This window comes from Elephas maximus, chromosome 8 (assembly GCF_024166365.1).
Source record: "Elephas maximus indicus isolate mEleMax1 chromosome 8, mEleMax1 primary haplotype, whole genome shotgun sequence".
In the NCBI taxonomy this organism is placed as follows: Eukaryota; Metazoa; Chordata; class Mammalia; order Proboscidea; family Elephantidae; genus Elephas; species Elephas maximus.
Window position 1 is genome coordinate 91,717,869 of NC_064826.1, and position 22,471 is coordinate 91,740,339.

Genomic DNA, 22,471 nt, shown 5'->3' on the forward strand with positions numbered 1-22,471 from the left:
CCTTTTCAATTTGTCATTTCCAGCATAGTAGACCACATGATTGTCTAATTCAGAATGGCCAATACCAGTCCATTTCAACTCACTAATGCCTAGGATATCAATCTTTATGCATTCCATTTTTTTTTTATGACTTTCAGTTTCCTTACGTTCATACTTTGTACATTCCACGTTCCCATTATTAGGGAATGTTTGCAGCTCTTCTCATTTTGAGTCATGCCACATCAGCCAGTGAAGGTCCCAAAAGCTTTACTCCATCCATGTCATTAAGGTTGACTCTACTTTGAGGAGGCAGCTCTTCCACAGTTGTATTTTGTATGTCTTCCAACCGCAGGGGCCCATCTTCTGGTGTTATATCAGACAATATTCTGCTGCTGTCTGCAAGGTTTTTATGGGTCAATTTTCTTAGAGTAGATTGCCATGTCCTTTCTTCTGCTCTGTCTTAGTCTGGAAGCTCTGCTGAAATCCACCCACTACGGGTGACCCTGCTGGTTTTTGAAATACCGGTGGCAGAGCTTCCAGCATCACAGCAACATGCAAGCCACCACGTTATGACAAACTGACAGATGAGTGGCGGAGAACGTTTTTATCATGCCTCAAAAGTTATCCTTTGCAGTCGGCAGTTCCTCCCAATTCACCCCTAGCCCTAGGTAGCCACTGATTTCGCTTTGCATGTGTACTTTTTTGTGTGTAAAACTTGTTTTACTCAGCATAGTATCTATAAGTCATTAATGATGTTTCTATCAGTAGTTCTTCAATACTAGTGAGTCGGAGTACATTATAGGAATATACTACATGTTGCTATACTCGCTCCTATCATTGGATACCTGGCTATTTATAGTTCAGGGCTGTTATGAGTAAAGTGGCAATGAACATGTCAGTACAAATGTTTGAATACATGATTTCTTTTGAATAAATACCTATGCATAGAATTACAGAGTCACATGGTAAGACTTTAACCTTACATGATACTGCCAGAATGTTTTTCAAAGTGGCTGTACCCTTTGACATTCCCACCAGTAATGTTTGAGGGTTTTGGTTTCTCTACATCATTGCCAGCACTTGCTGTTGTCTGCCTTGTAACGATGGCCATGCTAGTTGGTATGTAGTGGCATTTCATTGTGGTTTTAGTTTGAATTTCCTTAACCACTGATGATGTTAAACATCTTTTTATATGCTCATTTGCTTTTCCTGTATCTTCTTTGGTGAAGGGTCTGTTCAAATTTTTAACCCATTATTTTTAACAGCTTTGTTGAGGCATAATTTACATACCATAAAATTTATCCATTTAAAGGATACAATTAATGGTTTTTAGTATTTTAGAGTTAGGCAGCCCTCAGCATAGTCTAACTTTAGTATATTTTCATTGCCCCCAAAATCAATCTCATACTGATTAGCAGTCATTTTCCATTTCCCCGTGGCAACTACTAATCTGTTTTATACATCTATACATTTGCTGTTTCTGGATATTTCAAGTAAGTGGAATCATACAATATTTCATTTTTTTCTTGTCTGACTTCTTTTCACTTAACATGTTTCTGAGGTTGATCCATGTTGTGCCAAGTATCAGTAATTCCCTTTTTTTGCTGAATAATATTCTGTTGTGTGGATGTGCCATGTTTGTTTATCCATTCATTCACCAGTTGATGGACATTGGCACTGTTTTTTTTTTTTTTTTTGTCTGTTATGAATAATGCTACTACAGACATTCCGTTTCAAGTCTTTGTGTGGACATACGTTCACAGTTGTCTTGGGTAGGTAGTATTATTTAGAAGTGGAATTACTGGGTCATATCCATGCCACCTCACACACCATCCTGGAAAATGTTGGAGCTTATCAAGGCCCATTCATGTTGTCTCGTTATCCAGCTCTCCATGTTTACTTTCTGGCTGTCTTGCCCATCTGTTGCTTGCCTCACCCAGTATTGCAGCCTCCAGCTGGCTGCGTGTTGACTTTCCTCGATTGTTGGCCATCAAGGTTAATATTGTTTTCAGCAACACCCCTGCTCCTGAGTTTTTCCCGCACTTTGCCTCAAATCAGTTCAACCTGCCCCAAGGGGAGACTGCAGTCCCTCACAACCTACCTTCCCCCAGTAGCACTATGGTGCTACAGAGCTAGGGGAGGGGGCAGGGGCGGGGACTGGGAGGCAGGTGTTGGGAGCAACCTCAAGCTAAAATGCCCCAGACTCCTGTTGTTCTTACCACAGAGTTCAGTAGGCTTTCTTGAGTAAACATTTCTCAGTTTGTTGCATACCTTTGGTCATTTTCCAAAGTTCTAAAATGATTGGACAATCTTGTCCAGCTCTATCATTCCTTTTTGGGGAGAAAATTTGCCAAACTCCTCACCTAGCCTTCCTGGAACTCTCACTGGGCTGCTCATATTTTAATTGAGTTTTTATCATCTTATTGAGTTATAAGAGGTTTTATATTTTCTAGATACAAATCTTTAATCAGATACGTGATTTGCAAATACTTCCTCCAAGTCTACCTTTTCGTTTTTTGTTTTATCTTGATTACTGTAGATTTATGCTAAGTATTGAAATCATCACCTTCCATTTTGAAAAGAGTTTGTTGAGCACAAAATTCTGGGTTGTCAATTTTTTTTTTTTCCCCAGCCCTTTAAAGATACTGCTCTAAGAATTGGATCATTTGTAGGCTTGTTTTTGGGTGGTTGATGCTGTTTCAGAGAAAATGTTTCCCTAACATTAATAAAGTGACTTGTATAGGTCCTGGGAAAGGTTATAAGTTACATCCAGTCTGATTCAGTTTGGATGATTTTCTTGACCAGGTTGTTTAAGTATATGGCAGTAGGTAAGATAGGGGAAAGGAAAGAAACTTCCTTCTCTTTATAGAACTTTTCATTCCAGCTGTGGTTTAAGAAATATACTGAGTAAACATTGCCAGTAATGGGACTAAGCAATACACAGGTGTCCTTAATATGATAATATATAGCACCACTTATGTGATATTCCTATTTAAAATGCATAACCTGAATCTAATCCTAAGGAAACATCAGATAAACCCAAATTAGGTACATTCTGCAAAATAACTGGCCTCTTCAGATTTGTCAGCTTTTAAAATACAAAGAAAGGCTTTCATACTGTTTCAGATTAGAGGAGACTAAAGAGACAAGAAACTGAGTACAATGCATAATGCTGGATATTCTTTTGCTATAAAGGATAATACATCAGGACATTGAACAAAACCTCAAGATCTATAGATGAGGTAATAGTATTATTTCTATATTAACTTCCTGATTTTAATAACTGTTAAGAAAGTTTTTTGTTTTTAGGAAATAAACACTGAAATATTTACAGCAAGTTCACACAGCAACTTAAATGATTGAGAAAAAAAGAGAGGAGGGTAAAGCAAAAGTAGAAAAATGTTAATGTTTGGGGAATCTAGGTTAAGAGTATCTGAGGTTTTTGTTTTCATCTTGCAACTTTTTGTAAGTCTGAAATTACGTTGACACAGCAACACCTAAACATTAAGAGAGGGGGAGATGACATTTGGTCTCAGCCTTTCTCAAGTTGAGCTCAACAAGCTCAGCTGGCACAGCCCACTACTTACACTTAGGAATTGTGTAACAATAGTAGCTACCATTTGTTATGTACCTACAACTGCCAGACATTGTCCTAGGCAATTACTTCATCACCCTTAAATATCACAGCAACCATATGAGGTATGTACTGTTACCTCTTGTATAAACAAAAAAAACCCAGTGCCATTGAGTCAATTCCAGACTGCCCCATAGGGTTTCTAAGGAGCAACTGGTGGATTTGAACTGCAGACCTTTTGGTTAGCAGCCAAGCTTTTAAACACTGCTCCATCTCTTGTGTAGATGCAGAAAATGAAAACAAAAAATTTGAGTAACTTCCTCAAGATTGCAAAACAAACACAAAGCCATTGGGAGCAGTACACTGCTAATCGACTCAAAAGCCCTGCTCCTTCCGCTATGCTAGATTGCTTCTGTGAAGAAAGTGTTGATGATATAGTGTTCTTGGCTTAGAAATGTAGAAAGTTTTCCATGGTGCTTGACTTAAAAATTAGATAATGCCAATTTGTAAGTATTTGCATAGCTTTACATCTGTGCATATAATGAATGACAGTGGTAATACAAATGACAAGAAAGACCTCAATTGGGCATTCTTAAAGTTGTCAGGGTTTTCATTTTTCTTGGGACAGCAATCAGTGTCCCTAGAAACAGCAGTCGAGAAATCAGATAACTTACTGCATTGAGCAAAATCTTTATCAAAAGACCTCTTTAATGTGTTGAAAAGCAAAGGCATTACTTTGATGACTGCGGTGAGCCTGACCCAAGCCATGGTTTTTTCCATCACCTCATATGCATGCAAAAGCTGGACAATAAAAAAGGAAGACCAAAGAAGAATTGATGCATTCGAATTGCGGTGTTGGTGAAGAATATTGACTATACCGTGGACTGCCGGAAGAATGGACAAAATCTGCCCTAGAGGAATTACAGCCAGAATGATCCATAAAAGCAAAGATGGTGAGACTTCATCTTGCATACTTTGGACGTGTAATCAGGAGGGACCAGTTCCTAGAGAAGGACATCATACTTGGCAAAGTAAAGGGTCAGTGGAAAAGAGGGAGATCTTCAGTGAGATGGACTGACACATTGGCTGCAAAAATGAGCTCAACATAGCAACTATTGTGAGGATGGTGTAGGACTCGGCAACGTTTCATTCTGGTGTACATAAGGTTGCTATTATCAGAACCAACTCAACACTACCCAGCAACAACAAACAGTATTAGAGTTGACCACAATCTTAGCTTTATAATATTTTCATAAATACTAGACAGTGCTTTCCCTTGTCTGGCAAAGTGAGAACTCAAGCCATGCTAATGGTTTCTGGTATTTGAATTTTTAGCTGACAGTCAAGTCAGTGAGCTTTTTAAAAATCTCTATTTGGGACAGTTACAAAAAGAAGTATGTGTTCATTATAGGAAAACCTGTAAATACCTACTTACTCAAAAAAAAAAAAAAACCCAAATTCTGCTGTGCATAGATAACCACTGTTACTATTTGATAAAGATACTTCTCAATCAGTGCAAACATAATTTTACATAAATGGCATCATACCATATATGCTGTCTTTCAACCTGCACATTCAACAGTACATCACAAATATCTTTGCTTGTCAGATGTACTCCACCATTTTGATGATAACATCATACCACTGTTGGCATAGACTATAATTCCCTTAATCATCTTATTGTTGAAATTTTAAGTAGTTTCCCATTTACACTTCTACCAATGGGACATAGGAGTTCAAGTTTCCCCACACTTTGCAACTATTGTGACTGTTTTCCATCTTTGCTATTCTTGATAAGCAAAAAATCATTTTCCATTGTAGTTGTTTCATAATGTAATTAAACTTTTTTTTTTTTTAATAGTGTGCTGGCCATTTATGTTTGTGAGTTATTTATGATTATTGCCTGGTTTTTCTGTTTTGGGTTGAAGGGTTTTTTTTTGTTTTTTAATGGTGGTAGTCATTTAATATCTCTTTAAATGGTGAGAATATTAATCCTTAATACATGTTGGAAATGTGTTTTTCAGATTGTCATTTGTTTTCAAGTCTTATTTATGGTGGTTTTTTTATAGTTACACTTTTTTGCTATTCAACGTTTTTACCTTTTTTATAAAAACAATCAAATTTATCAATCTTTTCCTTTGTTTTTAATGCTTGGCATCTTGTTTAGAAGGATTTACCCATCTCAAGTTTATATAAGTTTTCACTTGTATTTCCTCCTGGTAACATTATATATAATTTATTTTAAAAATATAGAACTTATTATTCTGCACAATATATTTGAAAAAGAAAGATCTCAGCAAATACACTTTCCTTTAAATTGGGAAAATCAACTATGTCTTAGTTATTCCAGTGCTGCTATAATAGAAATACCGCAAATGGATGGCTTTAACAAAGAGAAATTTATTCTCTCACAGTCTAGGAGGCTAGAAGTCCAATTTCAGGGTGCCAGCTCCAGGGGAAGGCTCTCTGTCGGCTCTAGGGGAAGGTCCTTGTTATCAATCTTCCCTGATCAAAGTGCATCTCAGCACAGGGATCCCCAGCCTAAAGGACCAGCTACTCTCCTGACTCTTGTTTCTTGGTGGTATGAGGTCCCCATGTCCCTCTGCTTGCTTGTCTCTTATATCTCAGGAGATTGATTTAAGACACAACCTAATCTTGTAGATTGAGTCCAGCCTCATTAACATAACTGCCACTAATCCCACCTCATTAACATCATAAAGGTAGGATTTAGAACACTTAGGAAAATCACATCAGGTGATCAAAATGGTGGACAGTCACACAATACTGGAAATCATGGCCTAGCGAAGTTGGCACATTTTGGGGGGACATAATTCAGTCCATAACAAACTACTTAAGTTTTTTAAGAGCTGCTGAGTCAGTGCTGGAATAAGAATTAATAGATAATAATTTTTTATATACAATATTTACGTTCTTCTTCCACATCTTCAAATGGCTGGCACTTAATATTCAGACCTCAGCGTAAATGTCACTTCCTCAGAAAGGCCTTCTCTGATTATAACATAGGCTGTATCTGATCACTTGGCCTGAAGAAGACAACAACTCAGGAGTCCTCATTCCTATTCCCTGTTGAATTTTCCTCATAGCACTTATCACTGTCTGATCTCATCATGTTTGTTTGCTTGTTTATCATCACTCTTCTTGCACTGGAATGTGGGCTCCCTAAAAACAGCGATCTTTTCTGGCTTGCTCACTGCTGTATTCTCAGAATTTGGAACAGATTCTGGTGCCTAGTAGCCATTCTATATTATAAATATTAAAACTAATGACTGAATAATTCAAAATATATCATTGTGATAATTTTTCAGCATCTTATGATCCAGCAGTATGTCTGAAATCGTACGTTATAGGGAAGGGAATAGAAGAATATATATAAAATAAAACCTTGTGGAGTTATCTAATACCACGGTCATAGTTTGGCCTCACTTAATGGTGAGAAAAACAAGACTGCTAAACAAAGCTATTCATGTGAGCACTATGCTATTAGTACCTTAATAAAGGCATTGTGTTAATGAGATTATGTTAATAATAATAACTTTCATTTTGGAACTATCACTGTGTGCCAGCCATCACGCAAAGTAAGTACCATTATTTCACTCAACCCTTACAACAGCCCTGTAAGATTGTCATCCATGTCTTCATAGGTGAGGAAACTTGGGGAAGGTAAGTATTTTTCCCAAGGCCAAGCTGCTGGTAGGTGACTGTCTAGTTATCTAGTGCTGGTATAACAGAAATATCACAAATGGGTGGCTTTAACAAACAGAAATTTATTTTTTTACAGTTTAGGCGACTACAGGAATTCAGGGTGCCTGACTCTGGGGGTGTAGTGGTTAAGAGCTATGGCTGCTAACCAAAAGGTCAACAGTTCAAATCCATCAGCAGCTCTTTGGAAACTGTATGGGACAGTTCTACCGTGTTCTGTAGTGTTGCTATGAGTTGGAATCTATTTCAGGGCAACGAGTTTGGTTTTGGTTTGGTTGGCCCTAGGGGAAGGCGTTCTTTCTCTGTCAGCCCTGGAGAAAGGTCTTTGTCTCTTCAGCTTCTGCTTCCTGGGTCCTTGGATATCTCCATGTGTCTTGGCATCTCTCTTACACCATCTCTCTCCTTGCCTGCTTATTTTATCTCTGTATCTCAAAAGAGATTAACTCAAGATACACCATACACTAATCCTGTCATTAACATAACACAGACAACCTGTTTTGAAATGGGATTATAACCATAGGCATAGAGGTTAGGATTTACAACACATTTTTGTTAATAATCAGTCCAGCACACCCCACTCCTATTAATGTGCTGCTCTTAAAAGGAATGTGTGTTATCAGTCATACCTAAACTTTTTTTGTGGTCGCTGATGTAGTTTCACGTGGATGTAAAAGATGTTAGACACGCTTGGAGCAGTTGAGGCTCTGAGAGTTTAGGTAGTTTGCTCAGGATCACACAGAAATAGAACATTAAGTCAAGCACTAGAACAACCTGAGTGTACTCTTCGTCTCTAATTCTTCAGTATCCTAGACTGCTTTCCTCAGTTGTAAGCATGACATTCCTCAAGTGGCTTTTGATTCTGAAGAAAGGCTATGGGGTTCTTATAGATATCTACAAATTGTTTGACATTCCTCAGATCAAAAGTGGAGTCTTATTCTCCTCCTCTTGAATAATAGAATGCAGTGGAAGTAATGCTTTGTGACTTCTGAGTCTAGGTTAGTTAGAAAGAGCAATATAGCTTCTGCCTGGCTGTCTGTTGGGATGTTTGCTCTTAGGATACACCTGCCATGCTATAAGGAAGCCCAGGCCTCATTGAGGACCACATGTAGGCATTTGGGCCAACGGCCCTCCCTGAAGTCCCAGCCAATAGTATCAACCACCAGTCATGTCAGTAGGAAGCTTTCAAGACTGCAACCCCAGCTACCATCTGAGCGCAATTTCATAAGAGACCCTGAGTGAAAATCACTGTTGTTAGTTGCCATCTACCTCGTGTGCAGAGTAGAACTGCGCCATAGGGTTTTCACGGATGTGACCTTTCAGAAGGTCACCAGGCCTGTCTTCCAAGGCGCCTTTTCATGGGTTCAAACCACCAACTTGCAGCTTGTCATCAAGTGCTTAGCCTTTGTAGCACCCAGGGACTCCTTCAGTGTCTCCTAGCTGAGCCCAAACTCCAGTACTGTAACAGATCATGGGGTGGTTTGTTATTTAGCAATGGATACACAGAACAGATTTTGCTACCTGAAGTAGGATGTCCCGTAACAGAAACCTAAAATCTGGCATTGGCTTTGAGATAGAGCAACAGTTGAAAGTGGAAGAACCTTGAGGAGACTAGCCTCAATAAGCCTGTGAGTGAGGGCTTAAAGGAAAATTAGGAAAATGTTATTAGAAGCTGGAGGAAAGGAGACCCTTGGTATGTAATGACAAGAGTTTTTGTCACTGTCACCAGCAGTATCATGAAAAATAAGAAATGTACCTAGTAATTCAGTGTCCACCTATTGAGATATCCAGGCAGAGTGCTGAAGGGCCATGTGGCTTCTGGAAAGATAAAAAACTGTTAAATTAAGGAACCAAGACTGATTTTTTTTTTTTTTTTAATCATTCTCATTCTCAGCCTCTCCAAACAGCAAATGATGGTAAAATTAAGAAATGGCTTCTGGACAGAAATCAAATCCAGGGATTGTTAGAAAAACATTGTCTAAAGATGAAGCCAAACATGTTACTTGAAGACTTCAGGAAGATTCAAGGTGGTACCTCAAAGTCCCTTTTTGAAAAAGACAAACGGCCTTCTAAGAGTGTGCCTCACAAGTCCCTCCTGTTTAAAAAAAAAAAAAAAATGGCTTCTAAGAGGTTAATGGCATTGTCCCAAAGCAACATTACCGGGAGTTCAAGGTAGGAAAGGCTTGCCTCAAAGAGATTTCTGGGTTTGGCTTTGTCTAATGGAGTAAATCTCCAATATGATTCATAGTAAATCCCAAATTTTAAGAGAATTATATTGGCAGACGTGGCACAGCTTGGACTAATAGGGGTGGAAATGATGCAAAGTGAAAAGAGGCTTTTGGGCCACTAAACTTCTATGAGCAGGAAGCCAACAAAATGAATCAACTGAAGACACTGCTACATTTTGTGGAATAGGAAGGATAATTCAAAAGGCAGGACCAAGACCTGAAAGGACAGAGCCGAAAACTGGAGACTCATGCCCAGAGATTAGTATCCCGACTGAATTTTAGAATTGCTATGGATCATGTGTGCCTCCCATTTTCCTCCCTTTTGAAAGAAGTCTCTTTAGTAGTCTTCTTACTCTGTCACACCATTGTACTTTGGCTGTGTGGAGGTTAGGCAGATAACTTGCTTGTAGTTTACACTACGTAAGATAGCAAGAAACCGTACTCAAAGAAATTTACCTGAGGAGCCTCTGATGCGTCTGGAACCAACTTGGATGACACGGTCCTGGAGCCAGGCTGAACTGTGCTTGTTTTAAATCATGTCCACAACTTTTTTGATAACTACTCCCATCAAGGGGTGGAATTCCAAATTCCATCCTCTTGAGTATGGGCTGGCACTATAACCTTTCCTAACTAATAGAATCTGGTAGAAGTGATGTTGTGTGATCTCCAGAGCTTGGTTTGGCTCTCCATGGAACCAAGCTTCCATGTTGTGAGCAGGCCCAGACCATGTCAACCACCAGATATGTGAGTGAGGAAGCCTTCTAGTTGACTTCAGCCCCAGCCCTCATCTGACTACAACCACATGAGAGACCCCAAATGAGAACTCACTAGCTGAGTCCAGTCAACCCTCATACTTGTGAGAATAAGGTAGTTATGCATTACTTAACGTCCATGATACGTTCTGTGAAATAGGACGTTATGTGATTTGGATATTGTGTGAACACCATATTATATACAGGCAGTGCCCGGGTTACCAACATCCGACTTACGGACAACCCATAGTTACAAACCAACCCCCGTAAAGCCTATTATTAAAATTTGAGGTACCTACAATGGTTCATAATAACAAACAGGCAGTGTGCGTCGAAACATTATCACTACTGTGTTATCATGTTAAAGATGTTTTAGTGTATCTGGAAACGTTTTTTAATGTGTTACATGTGGGAAGATGTTGCATTCGCTACATCCACTACATCCCATTCTCCAATCAGGATTTCGAAACTCTGTTACAACCTTATGGGACCAGGGGCGTATATGCAGTCAGACATTATCCAAATGGGCATGTGGCACATGACCGTACATGATTATCGATATTTTATGCCGCTATGTTTGGGATAGTTTATTACACACCAGTCAATAACTAGAACAGTGACCTTTCCTAGAAACACTAGAAAATATTCACCAGCATGGTGATGGCCCTGGACATTCTGTTTACTTCTCAAGTAGCGCTCACTTCATATGTTTTCACTAAATCCCATGTTGACCAGAGGTTCTTATCTACCAGAAGCTCCTCCTTGTTTCAGGATCTTGACACTTCTGAGAATTCTAGAAGAATAATATATTGTTGTTAGGTGCCTTGGAGTCAGCTCTGGCTCATAGCGGACCTCTGTACAACAGACCGAACCACTGCCCGATCCTGTCCCGTCCTCCCAATCATTATGCTTGAGCCCACTGTTGCAGCCACTGTGTCAATCCATCTCATTGAGGATCTTCCTCTTTTTCGCTGACCCTCTAGTCTGCCTAGCGTGATGTCCTTCTCCAGGAACTGGTTCCTCTTGATAGATAACATGTCCAAAGGATGTGAGACGAAGTCTTGGCCATCCTTGCAAGAAAAATATAGATTTACAAATTAAAAAAAAAAAAAAAAATGGCAAGGGAAGTTACATCAGTAAGTGCTACTATGTTTGAGTAAGAGGAAAAGCAGTGCAGGCAAAAACAGTAGTTTGTGGCCGTTAACCCCAGTCTGTCTAAACTCTAGTGAATGTCAGTGGCTCATTCTAGAAACTCTTTAGCTACATACAAGGCACTTAGTTAACATTCAGTCTTGTTTATTACAATAGGAGCTGAAATGGGCTGCATATAGTAGTTGTGAGCTAAGATAAAGCAAAAAAGCCATTTTTATTCTAATATTTCATCCTTTGGATGCTTTGTAATGAAACTTCATATCACAAAATAATGAATATTTGTGATAGGAACTTTTGAAAATACAAATACAGCACAAAGGGAAAACAATAAAATCCCTCATCTCACTAGATATTTTTTCTCTTAATTTCTTGATAAATGTCTTTCCAGACTCTTCTATGCATATATATTAATGGGATAACATTATATATGATGTTTTATAACCGCTTTTCTCACAGTCATTCCATTTATCATCATATTTTGTATTTGCATAATATTCCATTTCTCGGTTGTGCCATAATGTATTTAAACAATGTCTATTGTTTAATAACCTCCCCCCATCCCAATATTTTACAATTAAAACAACATTTCAATCAGCTTTCTTGTTCAAAGTTGATGGATCGAGGAGTAGGAGTTAAGTTACAAGCTAACCAGTGTAATATCAAACACACCGTAAGCTAATCATTTTATTCTAACTCTGGAAATCTTTCACGCGTCCCATCTTACTCAGAGCCAAAGTAAAGGTCTTTGCCAGGACCTAAAACACCCTACAATTTCTGGCATCAGCATACGTGCGTACACAGACATGTGCCACTCACTCCTACCCTAGCTCATGTTCTACCACACTCCCCTGCAGCCATGCTGGTCTCTTGATGTTCCTGAAACACCTGGCAAAGCTCTGTGTCATGGCTTTTGTATTTGTTCTTCCTTCTGCCTGTGCCACTCTTCCTCCAGGTGTCTACAAGTTGTCCTCTCACTTCCTTTGTTGTTTTTTTCAGATATTACCTCAGCAGCGAGACCTTCTGTGACTTTACATCATAAGATAGGAACATCATACCAGCCCACCCATCTGCTGCCACCCCCTCGTTCCCCAATTTTCCTTACCCTATTTTTTTTTTTTTGATGACACTTATCTGACAAATTTTATATTTATTGTCACTTTTCTCCTACCAGAATATAAGCACTGTGAAGTCAGGGACTTTGTTAGTTTGATCACTATTGTACCCACAGGGCCTAAAACACGGCTTGGCACATAGCTGGCACTCAATATGCTAAGTAATAGACTAACTACGAGTTGAAAATCGATTGAATGACACCCAACAACAATACTGGGATTATGGCAAGGGAGTAAGAATAGTATAAGGGATGTTATCTCTTTTAGGTGTGAGATACTCTGTTGGAATTTATGAACCAAAAAGTAGAGATATAAGGGTGATATCTGAAGAGATGAGGTTTTATCAGAAGAACAAAAAACATCATTGAGGATTGTATGAGTTTTGGAGAGTGGAATTGGGTGGGACTGGGGTGGGGTGGATGGGGGCAGCTTCCTTTTGGATGGAGAGGCTTCCTTTTTTTTTTTTTTCATTTTGTACCATTCTTTAAGATTTGAAATTTTATGGTGTGCATCTATTGTTTATATAATAAGAACATATTTCGACTTCCAATTTCTGGTCATGGCTGGTTACTAAAGGCAACAACAAAATGTTAGATTTAAAAAAATAAAAGAAGTTTAAAGAGAGTAAATAACTCTCAGGCCAGCTTTTGGATAAGTCTGTAACCAGGGAGGGAAATGGAGTATTGGAACAACCAAGCTACCTATGCTGAGATCTGGTGGTTGCTGGTACTGCAAACGCTTGTCCTCTGGTTCTGTGGCCTCGCTGATCAGCACAGACCCCACCTCCAAAGGGGTGTTTGTAGGAACCCTTAACATGAAACTTGGGTCCCAGGGTGCAACATCCTCAAGGTAAGAAATCAGACCAACCCAGCTCCTCTTCCCAACAGTTGAGAATGTGAGAGGGCTGCCTTGGCACTAAGCATAGCAGGGAAGAGCCAAGAATGGAAAAATCAGTGTCCCTAGGAGGTTTGCCCTGAGGCCTGCTTTCCTGAAGATTAGCTCCTGAAGTATGCATAGCTGGAGATGTGAGGGATAACCATTTTCTAAACCCAGATTTGGCAGAACCACAGTAAGAGCTCTCTGGAAAAGGGCTCATCCTTCCTAAGCCTTAGAGAACCCCTTTAAAATACTTTTTCAAGGGTAATTTTTGCCCAGCAAGCAATAAAGATGACATGAGACAAACAACGTGAATATAAAGAGAATCAGCAGAAATTGAAGACTGGAAAAAAAAAAACCTGCACAGGCTAGTCAGGCTTAATGGATAATTCACCTTTTTTAGTGCACAGTTCTATGAGCTTTGGTAAATGCTGTAGTTATATGCCCACCAACACAAGACACAGAACAGTTTTATCACCCTTCCAAATTGATTTGCTTGTGCCTCAGCCCCTAGCAACTACTGGTCTGTTTTCTATACTTATAATGTTGCCTTTTAAACAGTGTCATATAAGTGGAATCACACAGTATATAAAGGGCCAGATAAATATTTTAGGCTTTTCAGGTTAATAGAGCCGCTGTCGTACCATGAAAGCAACTATAGACAGTGGAAATGGCTGTATTCTAGTATATACCTTTATTGTCAAACACAGGTAACGGGGCCAGATTTGGCCCATGAGCGTTAATTTGCTGATCCTTGTTCTAAAAGATTTAGGCTTTACATTTAGGTCTATGATCCATTTCCAGTTAATTTTTTTTATATGATACAAGTATGGCTGAAGGTACATTAGTATTATTTTCAGACTATTCTTTCTCTACTGAATTACCTTTTTACCCTGTCAAAAAAATCAATTGTCCATGTAAGTGTGAGTTTATCCATTTCCAGTTAATTTCTTTTATTTGATACAAGTATGGCTCAAGGTACTTGAGTAGTAGTATTTGCAGACTATTATTTCTCTACTTGTCTTTATACCCTGTCAAAAATCAACTGCCCGTAAAAGTGTGGGTTTATTTCTGCATTCTCTATTCTGCCTCTGTGTCTGCCCCTTCCCCAATACTGTCTTGGTTATTTTAGCTTTGCAGTAAGACTTGAAATTAGGTAGTGAGTCCTCCAATTTTATCTTTTTTCCCCCAAATGTTTAGATTTTCTAGCTCCATTGCTCTTCCACATAGATTTTAGACTCCACCTGTCAACTACCACAAAAACTTCTGCAAGGGTTTTGACTGGGATTACATTTCATTTTTAGATCAGTTTTGATATCTTAACAATATTTAGTCTTCCAGTCAATGAACATAGTATATCTCTCCATTTACTTTAGTCTTTTAAAATGTCTTTCATCGTATGCTTTCAGCATCCAGATCTTGCACATAATTTGATGGATTTATAACTAAATATTTCATGTTTTTGGTGCAATTGTAAATGGTACTGTTTTTAAAAGTTTAATTTCCAGCTGTTCACATAAAAACACCATTGATTTTTGTGTATGGACTTTGTATCCTATGACCTTCCTAAACTCACTTTTTTGTTCTAGTAACATTTTTTGTAGATGCTCTGGGATTTTCTGCATAGGCAAACATGTTGTCCACAAGTAGAGACTATTCTGTTTCTTCCTTTCTAATCTGTATGCCTTTTTTAATATTTTTCTCTTTCTTTTCCTTCCTCCCTCTCTCCCTGTCTTTCTCTAACTTTTTTCTTACATTGACTAGGACCTCCAGTAATACGTGAATAGAAGTGATTAACGCTGGGAAACTTGCTTGCTCATGAACTTAAGGGAGAAGCATTTATTCTTTCACTAATAAGCTTATGTTAACTGTAGCTTTTTGTAGATGCCCTTTATAAAATCGGGGGCATTCCCTTCTATTCCTGTTTGCTAAGAGGATTTATTGTGAATAGATGTTGGATTTTGTCAAATGCTTTTTCTCCACCTATCAAAATGGTTATATGGTTTTTCTTATTTAATCAGCTGATGTGATGAATTGTGTTGATTAATTTTGGAATGTTGAACCAATCTCTGCTATATTTCTGGATTCAATTTGCTAATATTTGATTGAGGATTTTTACATCTATGCCTATGAGATATATTAGTCTGTAGTTTTCTTGCAGTTTTGATTTTGGTATCAAGGTAATGGAGGGCTTATTAAGAGTTGAGAGTGCTCCTTCTGTTTTCTGGAAGAGTTTACATAGAATACTCTGAATTTTCTTTTAAGCACTGCTTTAGCTGCATCCTTTAGGGTCACCGAGTCGGAATCAACTTGATGGTAACAGGTTTGGTTTTTGGCTGGCTGCATCCCACAATGTGATGTGTTTGGGTGAAAAGCAGTACCTGGGAGAGGTGACCCAAGGCAAAATTTGTGGTTGTACAGTGTTCTTGCCTGTCTCTTATATTGGACATGGCTACGGAATGGTTATGCTCTCGTTTGATCCACCACGGTCACAGAGTTGCCTTATCTAATCATTGTTCATGACCGTGATCGTTATTTATATTCAGATGGGAGTGTCAGCCCTTCTATTAGTTGCCAAGGTTGTTTTTCCCTTTCTAAGCGTCCTGGCTAGAGGTAGCATATATCACTTTTACATACATTGCATTGGTCTGAACTCAGTCACATGGCCATACGTAACTGCACAGGAGATTGGGAAGATGATTTTGGTTATATGCCCAGAATGACAATATGAACCAGGTTTAGTAATTATATAACATTCTCTTGTTTCTTTTTTGTTCTTTCTAATTAGTCCCCATCTCTACTCTCATTTCCACTTCCATAGGTATACATCTTAGTGTATTTAATATATATCCCTCTGATCTACCATCCATATATTTAATTAGATTTTTATAAATCTCTGAAAAATACATATGATTGCTTTGAGTTTGTCTTTTTAAAATTTATATAAATACTTATTGTCTGTATGTCATTCTTATTTTTTACCCTATATTATGTTTTTGAGATCTATTCACATTGCTGCATGTAAAGCTATATTGCTGCATGACTGCTTCAGAATAGTTCATTTTATTCATATTGATTCAACATTTAATTATCCATTCCCTTGTGTACAGTCAAAAGCTTTACTAATTTAATAATGTCATATTTATTATTTCAATTATCTTTTGCTGCATAGTAAAACACCCCTAACTTAGTGGCTTAAAATAACAACAATCACAGATTTTATTCACAAATCTGTGCTTTGGGCAAGGATTGGCAGGAATAGTTCATCTCTGCTCCATGCAGCATCAGCTGGAAGTGACTCAAAGTCCAAAGGCTGGAGTTAACTGAAGGGTTGATGTTGGCTGTCCAGTTGGAAATGATCATAATTTTCAACTTAGTTATAATAGTAATGCTAATAGCTATCATTTATTGAACACCTATCACAGGTTGGACACTCTACCAAGTATTTTACATTTTATCCTTACAATAACCCAACAAAGAAGGTAATTTTCTTATAGGTGAAGAAATGGATATTCGCACAATTAATATGCCCAGGTTGTACAATAAGTATGGAATCAAAATTTCACCCACATTTCACTAGCCCTAGGACAAGCGTAAGTCTTATTTCCTAAAAAAGCAAATATAATTTGTACTGTCAGACTGTTAGTTCATCCAAATTGTTTCTTCATTTTCCTAGGCACACAACTAGACTCCATTTCCCAGCCCTCACTGAAGTTAGACTTGGTCATGTAATTGAGTTCCAGCCTATGGAATGTGAGTAGATGATATATGCCCTATTTTTAGGTCTGGCCCAATAAAATTCTTATTTGCCACACTGTAAGCTCTTTCCAACCCATAGAGGACAGAGTAGAACTGCCCCATAGGGTTTCCAAGGAGCAGTTGGTGGATTTGAACTGCCAACCTTTTGATTTAGCAGCCATATCACTTCAACCACTGTACCATCTAGGGTCACTATGGGTTGGAATTGACTTGATGGCAGTGGGGTTTTTTTTTGTTTGTTTGTTTTAAGCTCTTACCAGGGGCAGTGGTGGTTCAGTAGTAGAATTCTTGCTTTCCATGCTTGATACCTGGGTTCGGTTTCTGGCCAATGCACCTTAAGTGCAGCTACCACCCATCTGTCAGTGGAGGCTTGCATGTTGCTATGATGCTGAACAGGTTTCAGCAGGACTTCCAGGCTAAAATAGACTAGGAAGAAAGTTCTGGAGATCTACGTCTGAAAAATTGGCCAGTGAAAACCCTACGGATCACAATGGTCCAATCCTCTTGTACATGGGGTCACCATGAACTGAGGGGCCAACTCAACAGCAGATAATAGAACAACAATACTCTTTCCACTTCTGCCATGTGGTTGACAATGCCCGAGGTGACCTTGGAAAACACACATTGGAGATGGCAAGGACTGGCCGCCTGGGTCCCCGAATCACTATGAAACAGAGCCTCCTGCCACCAATCTGAAATCTCCTTGGACTGTTTATATGAGCAGGAAATAAACTTCTGTTGTGTTTAAACCATTATATATTTAGAGATCTATTAATTACAATAGTTAATTGTCTTTAACTTTTCTATACAGTTTCAATTATCCTTTGTTAGGTAACAAACCACCTCAAACTTAGTGGCTGAAAACCACATGATTCTATGGGTCAGAAATTTGGAGTCTTACCCATGCAGCTAGTCAGCCGGTGGGTGAGCTGGGGGCTGGTTGGTCTAGCATTGCCTCATCACATATCTGGTGATTGGTGCCAGCTGCTGAGTGGGCGCTGTGTCTCCAGCAGACTTGCCTGGAATTATTTACATGGTGGTGTGGAGGGGTTCCCAGCAGCAAGAGAGAACAAGCCCGAGTAATGGAGAAGTACTTTTCAAGCTTCTGCTGGCATCTGTTTGCCAGTGTTAACATTATCCAATGCAAATCACATGGGTAGAGAGAAATGTGAGTTATCGGGAAACATTAACAATCTGCAATACATATTACTGTACTAAAGCATAAATTAGGCAAATCCTTCACATACATACTTAGTTGCATATTTGTTAGTAGAGCCCAGTTATGCAGCAGTTTCATAACCCCTGAATCAAGTTCTAATATTAGTGTTGGTTATAATAAAAATCATATTGATTTTATTTTTTAATTACTTTTCAGACCTATATATGAGAATGGAATATTTACTAGTACATCCTAAATAAATATACTGGGAAAATAGTAAATGGAGAGTAAATTTGTAACACCCAGCAAAACCTCTTTAAAATACACTTACCCCAGAATTTGAAAAGTACTAGATCCTAGATGATATAGAAGTATTGTTAATCTCACTACCGTGATAATTGCGGTTTTGTAGGAGATTGTCTATGTTCTTAGAAGATGCCTGCTAAAATATTGAGAGGTAAAATTTCACAATGTGTGTAACTTACTTTCAAATGCTATACTAAAATAAAAAAATACGTCTAAACATGTATGTGTGTGTATATATGTGTGTGTGTGTACATACACAAACACATATAGTGAGAAAGAAATATGGTAAAATATTTATACTGGTTAATACCACTTGGAGGATATGAATGTTCATTGTTTTTCAGGTTACTCTAGGTTTGAAATTTTTCATAATAGAATTTTGGGGGAAGGGTGGAAATACATTTTATCTCCCGTATTTCTCTTTATTCCTTTGTCCCTCACTTTGTCCCCCAAGCTGTTCCCCAGTCTCCCATGCAGGGTCTCTTGTCTCTCCTCATCTATGGATTAGCTTTGTTGTTGTGTACTTAATTAATAGCAGCAGCATAGCATAAGTGGTTAAACACAAACTTAGAGTCAAGACTGCCTGTGTTTTAATCCCAGTTCTGCCACTCGCTTTTTCTGAGACCTTGGACAAGTTACTTTAACCTCTTGGTAGTTCAGTTTTCTCAACTTCATAGGGTTATTATAAGAAATGAAAGAAAAAAAAAATGAGTATATAGGAATGATTAGAAGGCATCTTGGTATATTCTGAGCCCTGTGTAGTAGAGTTTGCTGTCATTATTATCATCTCTTGATTTCCCCAGCTTCTTTCATTCTATTCAATGATGGTGGACCTTGGAGCCTTCCTCCTGGGGAGAGGAAATTGTGGGGAGATTGCAATGCTTGTTACTTAATACCTTTATTTGTTTTTCTCTTCAAACATGGAAGGAATTGAAATAGCCAAAAATACTCCTAAAAAACTTTCCAAATTTAGAAGAAATATGTTCTGCCCTATTTTTGCTTTTCTGTGTCCTGAAGAGATTATTATTTAACAGTGAAGTCTTACATTATGCCTGGGATTTGATGGTGGTTTCAGTGTCCTACTACTAACCTTACACACCTGTCTAGTTTGCAGCTCTCTCATGCTCCTTTCTGACTGTTACACAGTGGAGGAGCAGCCCTTCTGCCTACGTGAGGTCCATTCCCTCACCTGTGTTGTGCTTCGCATCCCAACTTACCTTCTCAGGAGCCTCACATCCTCTCCTATACTCACCTCTCCCTTGGGTCTTATCTTTCCCATCAACATTTAGCTCCCTCTCATCTTAAGTCAAACAAAGTAACCCTCTCTAGACTCCACATACCCCTTGAACTACTATCCTATTTTGTCTTCTTCACATCAAAGTTTTTGAAAGATAACCTCGTCTCTCAATTACTGCTGAACACACTCCAGCCTGGCTTCCTTGTTGTCATTTTAAAACAGCTCTTTCAAGGGACCAGTAACCTCCATGTCACTAAATCCATGGGAATTTTTCAGGACTGACCTTTCAAAAACATTCAAGAGACCGTTTCATTCTCCACTGACCCACACAACACCATACTCTCCTGTTTTTTCTTCAGCCTTTCTTAGTTTTCTTTGAGGGCTCATCCTCCTTCGCCTTGTCTTTAAATGACACAGTTCTTTAAGACTTAGTCTGTGGCCGTTTTCTCACTCTATTCTCTCTCCCTAGGTTGGCTCATCCATGATCACAACTTCAATACCATCTGTATGCTGTTGAATCCCAAATTTATATCACCACCCCAGGTTTGTCCTTTAAGCTCCAGTTTAATTGGGCGTCCACTAAATTGCTTTCACAACCTGCTAACAAGTCCAGCGTACAGTTTAAGAAACACTGGCCAATCCTGGAGTGGGTCCCTGTCTTCTACTTCCCAGTCTCACTCATAATATAGTCCTCCTTTTGTTCTGTGCTCCAGTTATAGTGGCCAGGCTCCCTGCAGCCATGGGGACTTTGGTCAAGCCGTTTCATCTGTCTGGACCCCTCCTCTTTCTCCCATTCAGATCACATCCATCAAGGCTGCAAGGGAGATAAGTGTTCCTTAGGATAGGCCCACAAAGCCCCTGTACCTCTCCTCAAGGCCCTCATCATGGTTGTAATTTGACATTTATCCACCTGGTTATTGGTTAAATATCCATCTTCCCACTAGACTGTAAGTGCTGTGAGGTCCACTTTTGAGAGAGGCAATCTGCCATGGGCCCTAGGCATTCCCATGCATTCCCACTACTATGCCAAGAGTGCAAGGGCTGACCACTTGTAAAAAGGGCATGGGGCAGTATCTGACCTTCTCTAACTTCACAAGGGGGAAGGAGAACCGAAATCAACAGCCCAAGGCTGATTCCTATGAGGTGGAGGTCAGACATGCGTTCTCTCTCCACCATCTTTACCAGTTCTGACATCAACCAACCGTCCCTCCCACAACACTCTCTACTTCTTTGCTGGGTTCAATTATTCATTGCAGTGGCCACACAGAACTCACAGACCACTCTCACGATTATGGGGTTTACTAGGGAAGTAACAGTTACAAGGCAGACTCAGGAACACTCAGGGTACAGTTCTTTCATCAGGACAGCCTCTTCCCAACTGTGCTGTCAGGCACACCTCTCCCTGGCCCTCAGTCTCTGCTCAAAGGCACTCAGCTTTGTCTGTCTGTGGGCCAGGAAACTCACCTGATGCCGAATATCTCCTTCCTCGATGGTGGTAGACTCCTCCTCTCTGCTCTGGAATTGGCTCCCTTTTAAGGCGAAACTGACCAATCCCCTTGGTAGGCCACAATTACCATATCACACAATCACCTGGGTGGGAGTTATAAGACCACACACAAAAGTAATTAATCACACAGCACTAGTCTTTACCCAGGCCATTCCTCAGGGCTGTGTTTGAAGTACACAACCTTGAGGCATGAGGTAATTTCTCCATCTAGGACAAAGAGCAGGTTCTCTTACTACTTGTTATAAAATAGTTCCCGAAAGCTCCCGAAAGCTCAGCGTTCTTCAGCTGTGATGCCTAACCACATGGATGTGTGTGTAACGTCCTTCTGGGCCCCATCACAACTGTCTCTGTGGAACTTAGGGACATGGAGAGCTGGTGCAAACGTGCTGGTGCACATGCCATTTGCTGTTCTCTGAATTATAATTTCCTTTGTCTCTGACCCCGGGAGTCTCCTGTGTTGTGTCAATGTCCATGAAACAGTAACAATCTAACTTATTAACTTGTAAGTAGGGTAAAATCAAATCCCAAACATCGTTGTATTCCTAGCAGTCAGCATAGTGCCTGGCACAAGTAGGTATTTAATATTTATTTGTAAAATGAATGAATGGATGGATAGATGTACTTGCTGATCTCTACTTAAGACACTGCAGGGAACAAACCCTTTCAGGAGTGCCAACCACGTTCTGGAATTGTTCTGGGATTGTGGGGGATACAACTGAGGGGACACAAAGATTAATTTGGGCTGAAGCTTCTTTGCTTATATGTGTCTAGTTAGAGCTTTTTGATCTGAAGACTGCTCGTCTGACATAATACCTATCTGGCAGGGGTGATGCTATTAGACAGTTGTGTTTCATTCTGAATTACTTCAGTCCGTGTAATGTCCTGATATTTAGCTCAATTCGGCAGTGAGGAATGGGGACGGCTGATGTGGGAGGTACACAGCCTGGGATGGGCAGAGGCCTGGGTTCTGTTTCAAAAGGGGAATTCTGGACATTCCTAGGTCTCCTTGAGTGGGTGTGAGGGTGGTGGAAACAGGAAGTGAGAAGGGGAAGTGGAACAACAGCAGAGGCAAACTGGGCCTCAAGTTCTGTCAGAGGCCTGGTGGCAGTAGGT

The 22,471-nt window shown here is 39.4% G+C and overlaps 1 protein-coding gene across 10 annotated transcripts in view; it reads right to left on the bottom strand.

The window, feature by feature from the left end:
* Nucleotides 1–10,824: 10,824 nt before the first annotated feature.
* Nucleotides 10,825–22,471, bottom strand: part of NOD1 (nucleotide binding oligomerization domain containing 1) — an 84,113-nt gene continuing 72,466 nt past the window's right edge. For 4 of the 10 annotated variants that reach the window (XM_049893242.1, XM_049893238.1, XM_049893232.1 and 1 more), the window contains 3 exons: nucleotides 18,640–21,441; nucleotides 18,051–18,264; nucleotides 10,825–11,320 (listed from right to left, as the gene is read on the bottom strand). The gene's annotated coding sequence lies outside the window, so the exon portion shown is untranslated. Of the gene's footprint in view, nucleotides 11,321–17,406; nucleotides 18,265–18,639; nucleotides 21,442–22,471 lie in introns of all 10 variants that reach the window. The other 6 variants (XM_049893239.1, XM_049893236.1, XM_049893235.1 and 3 more) reach the window with 6 other exon arrangements.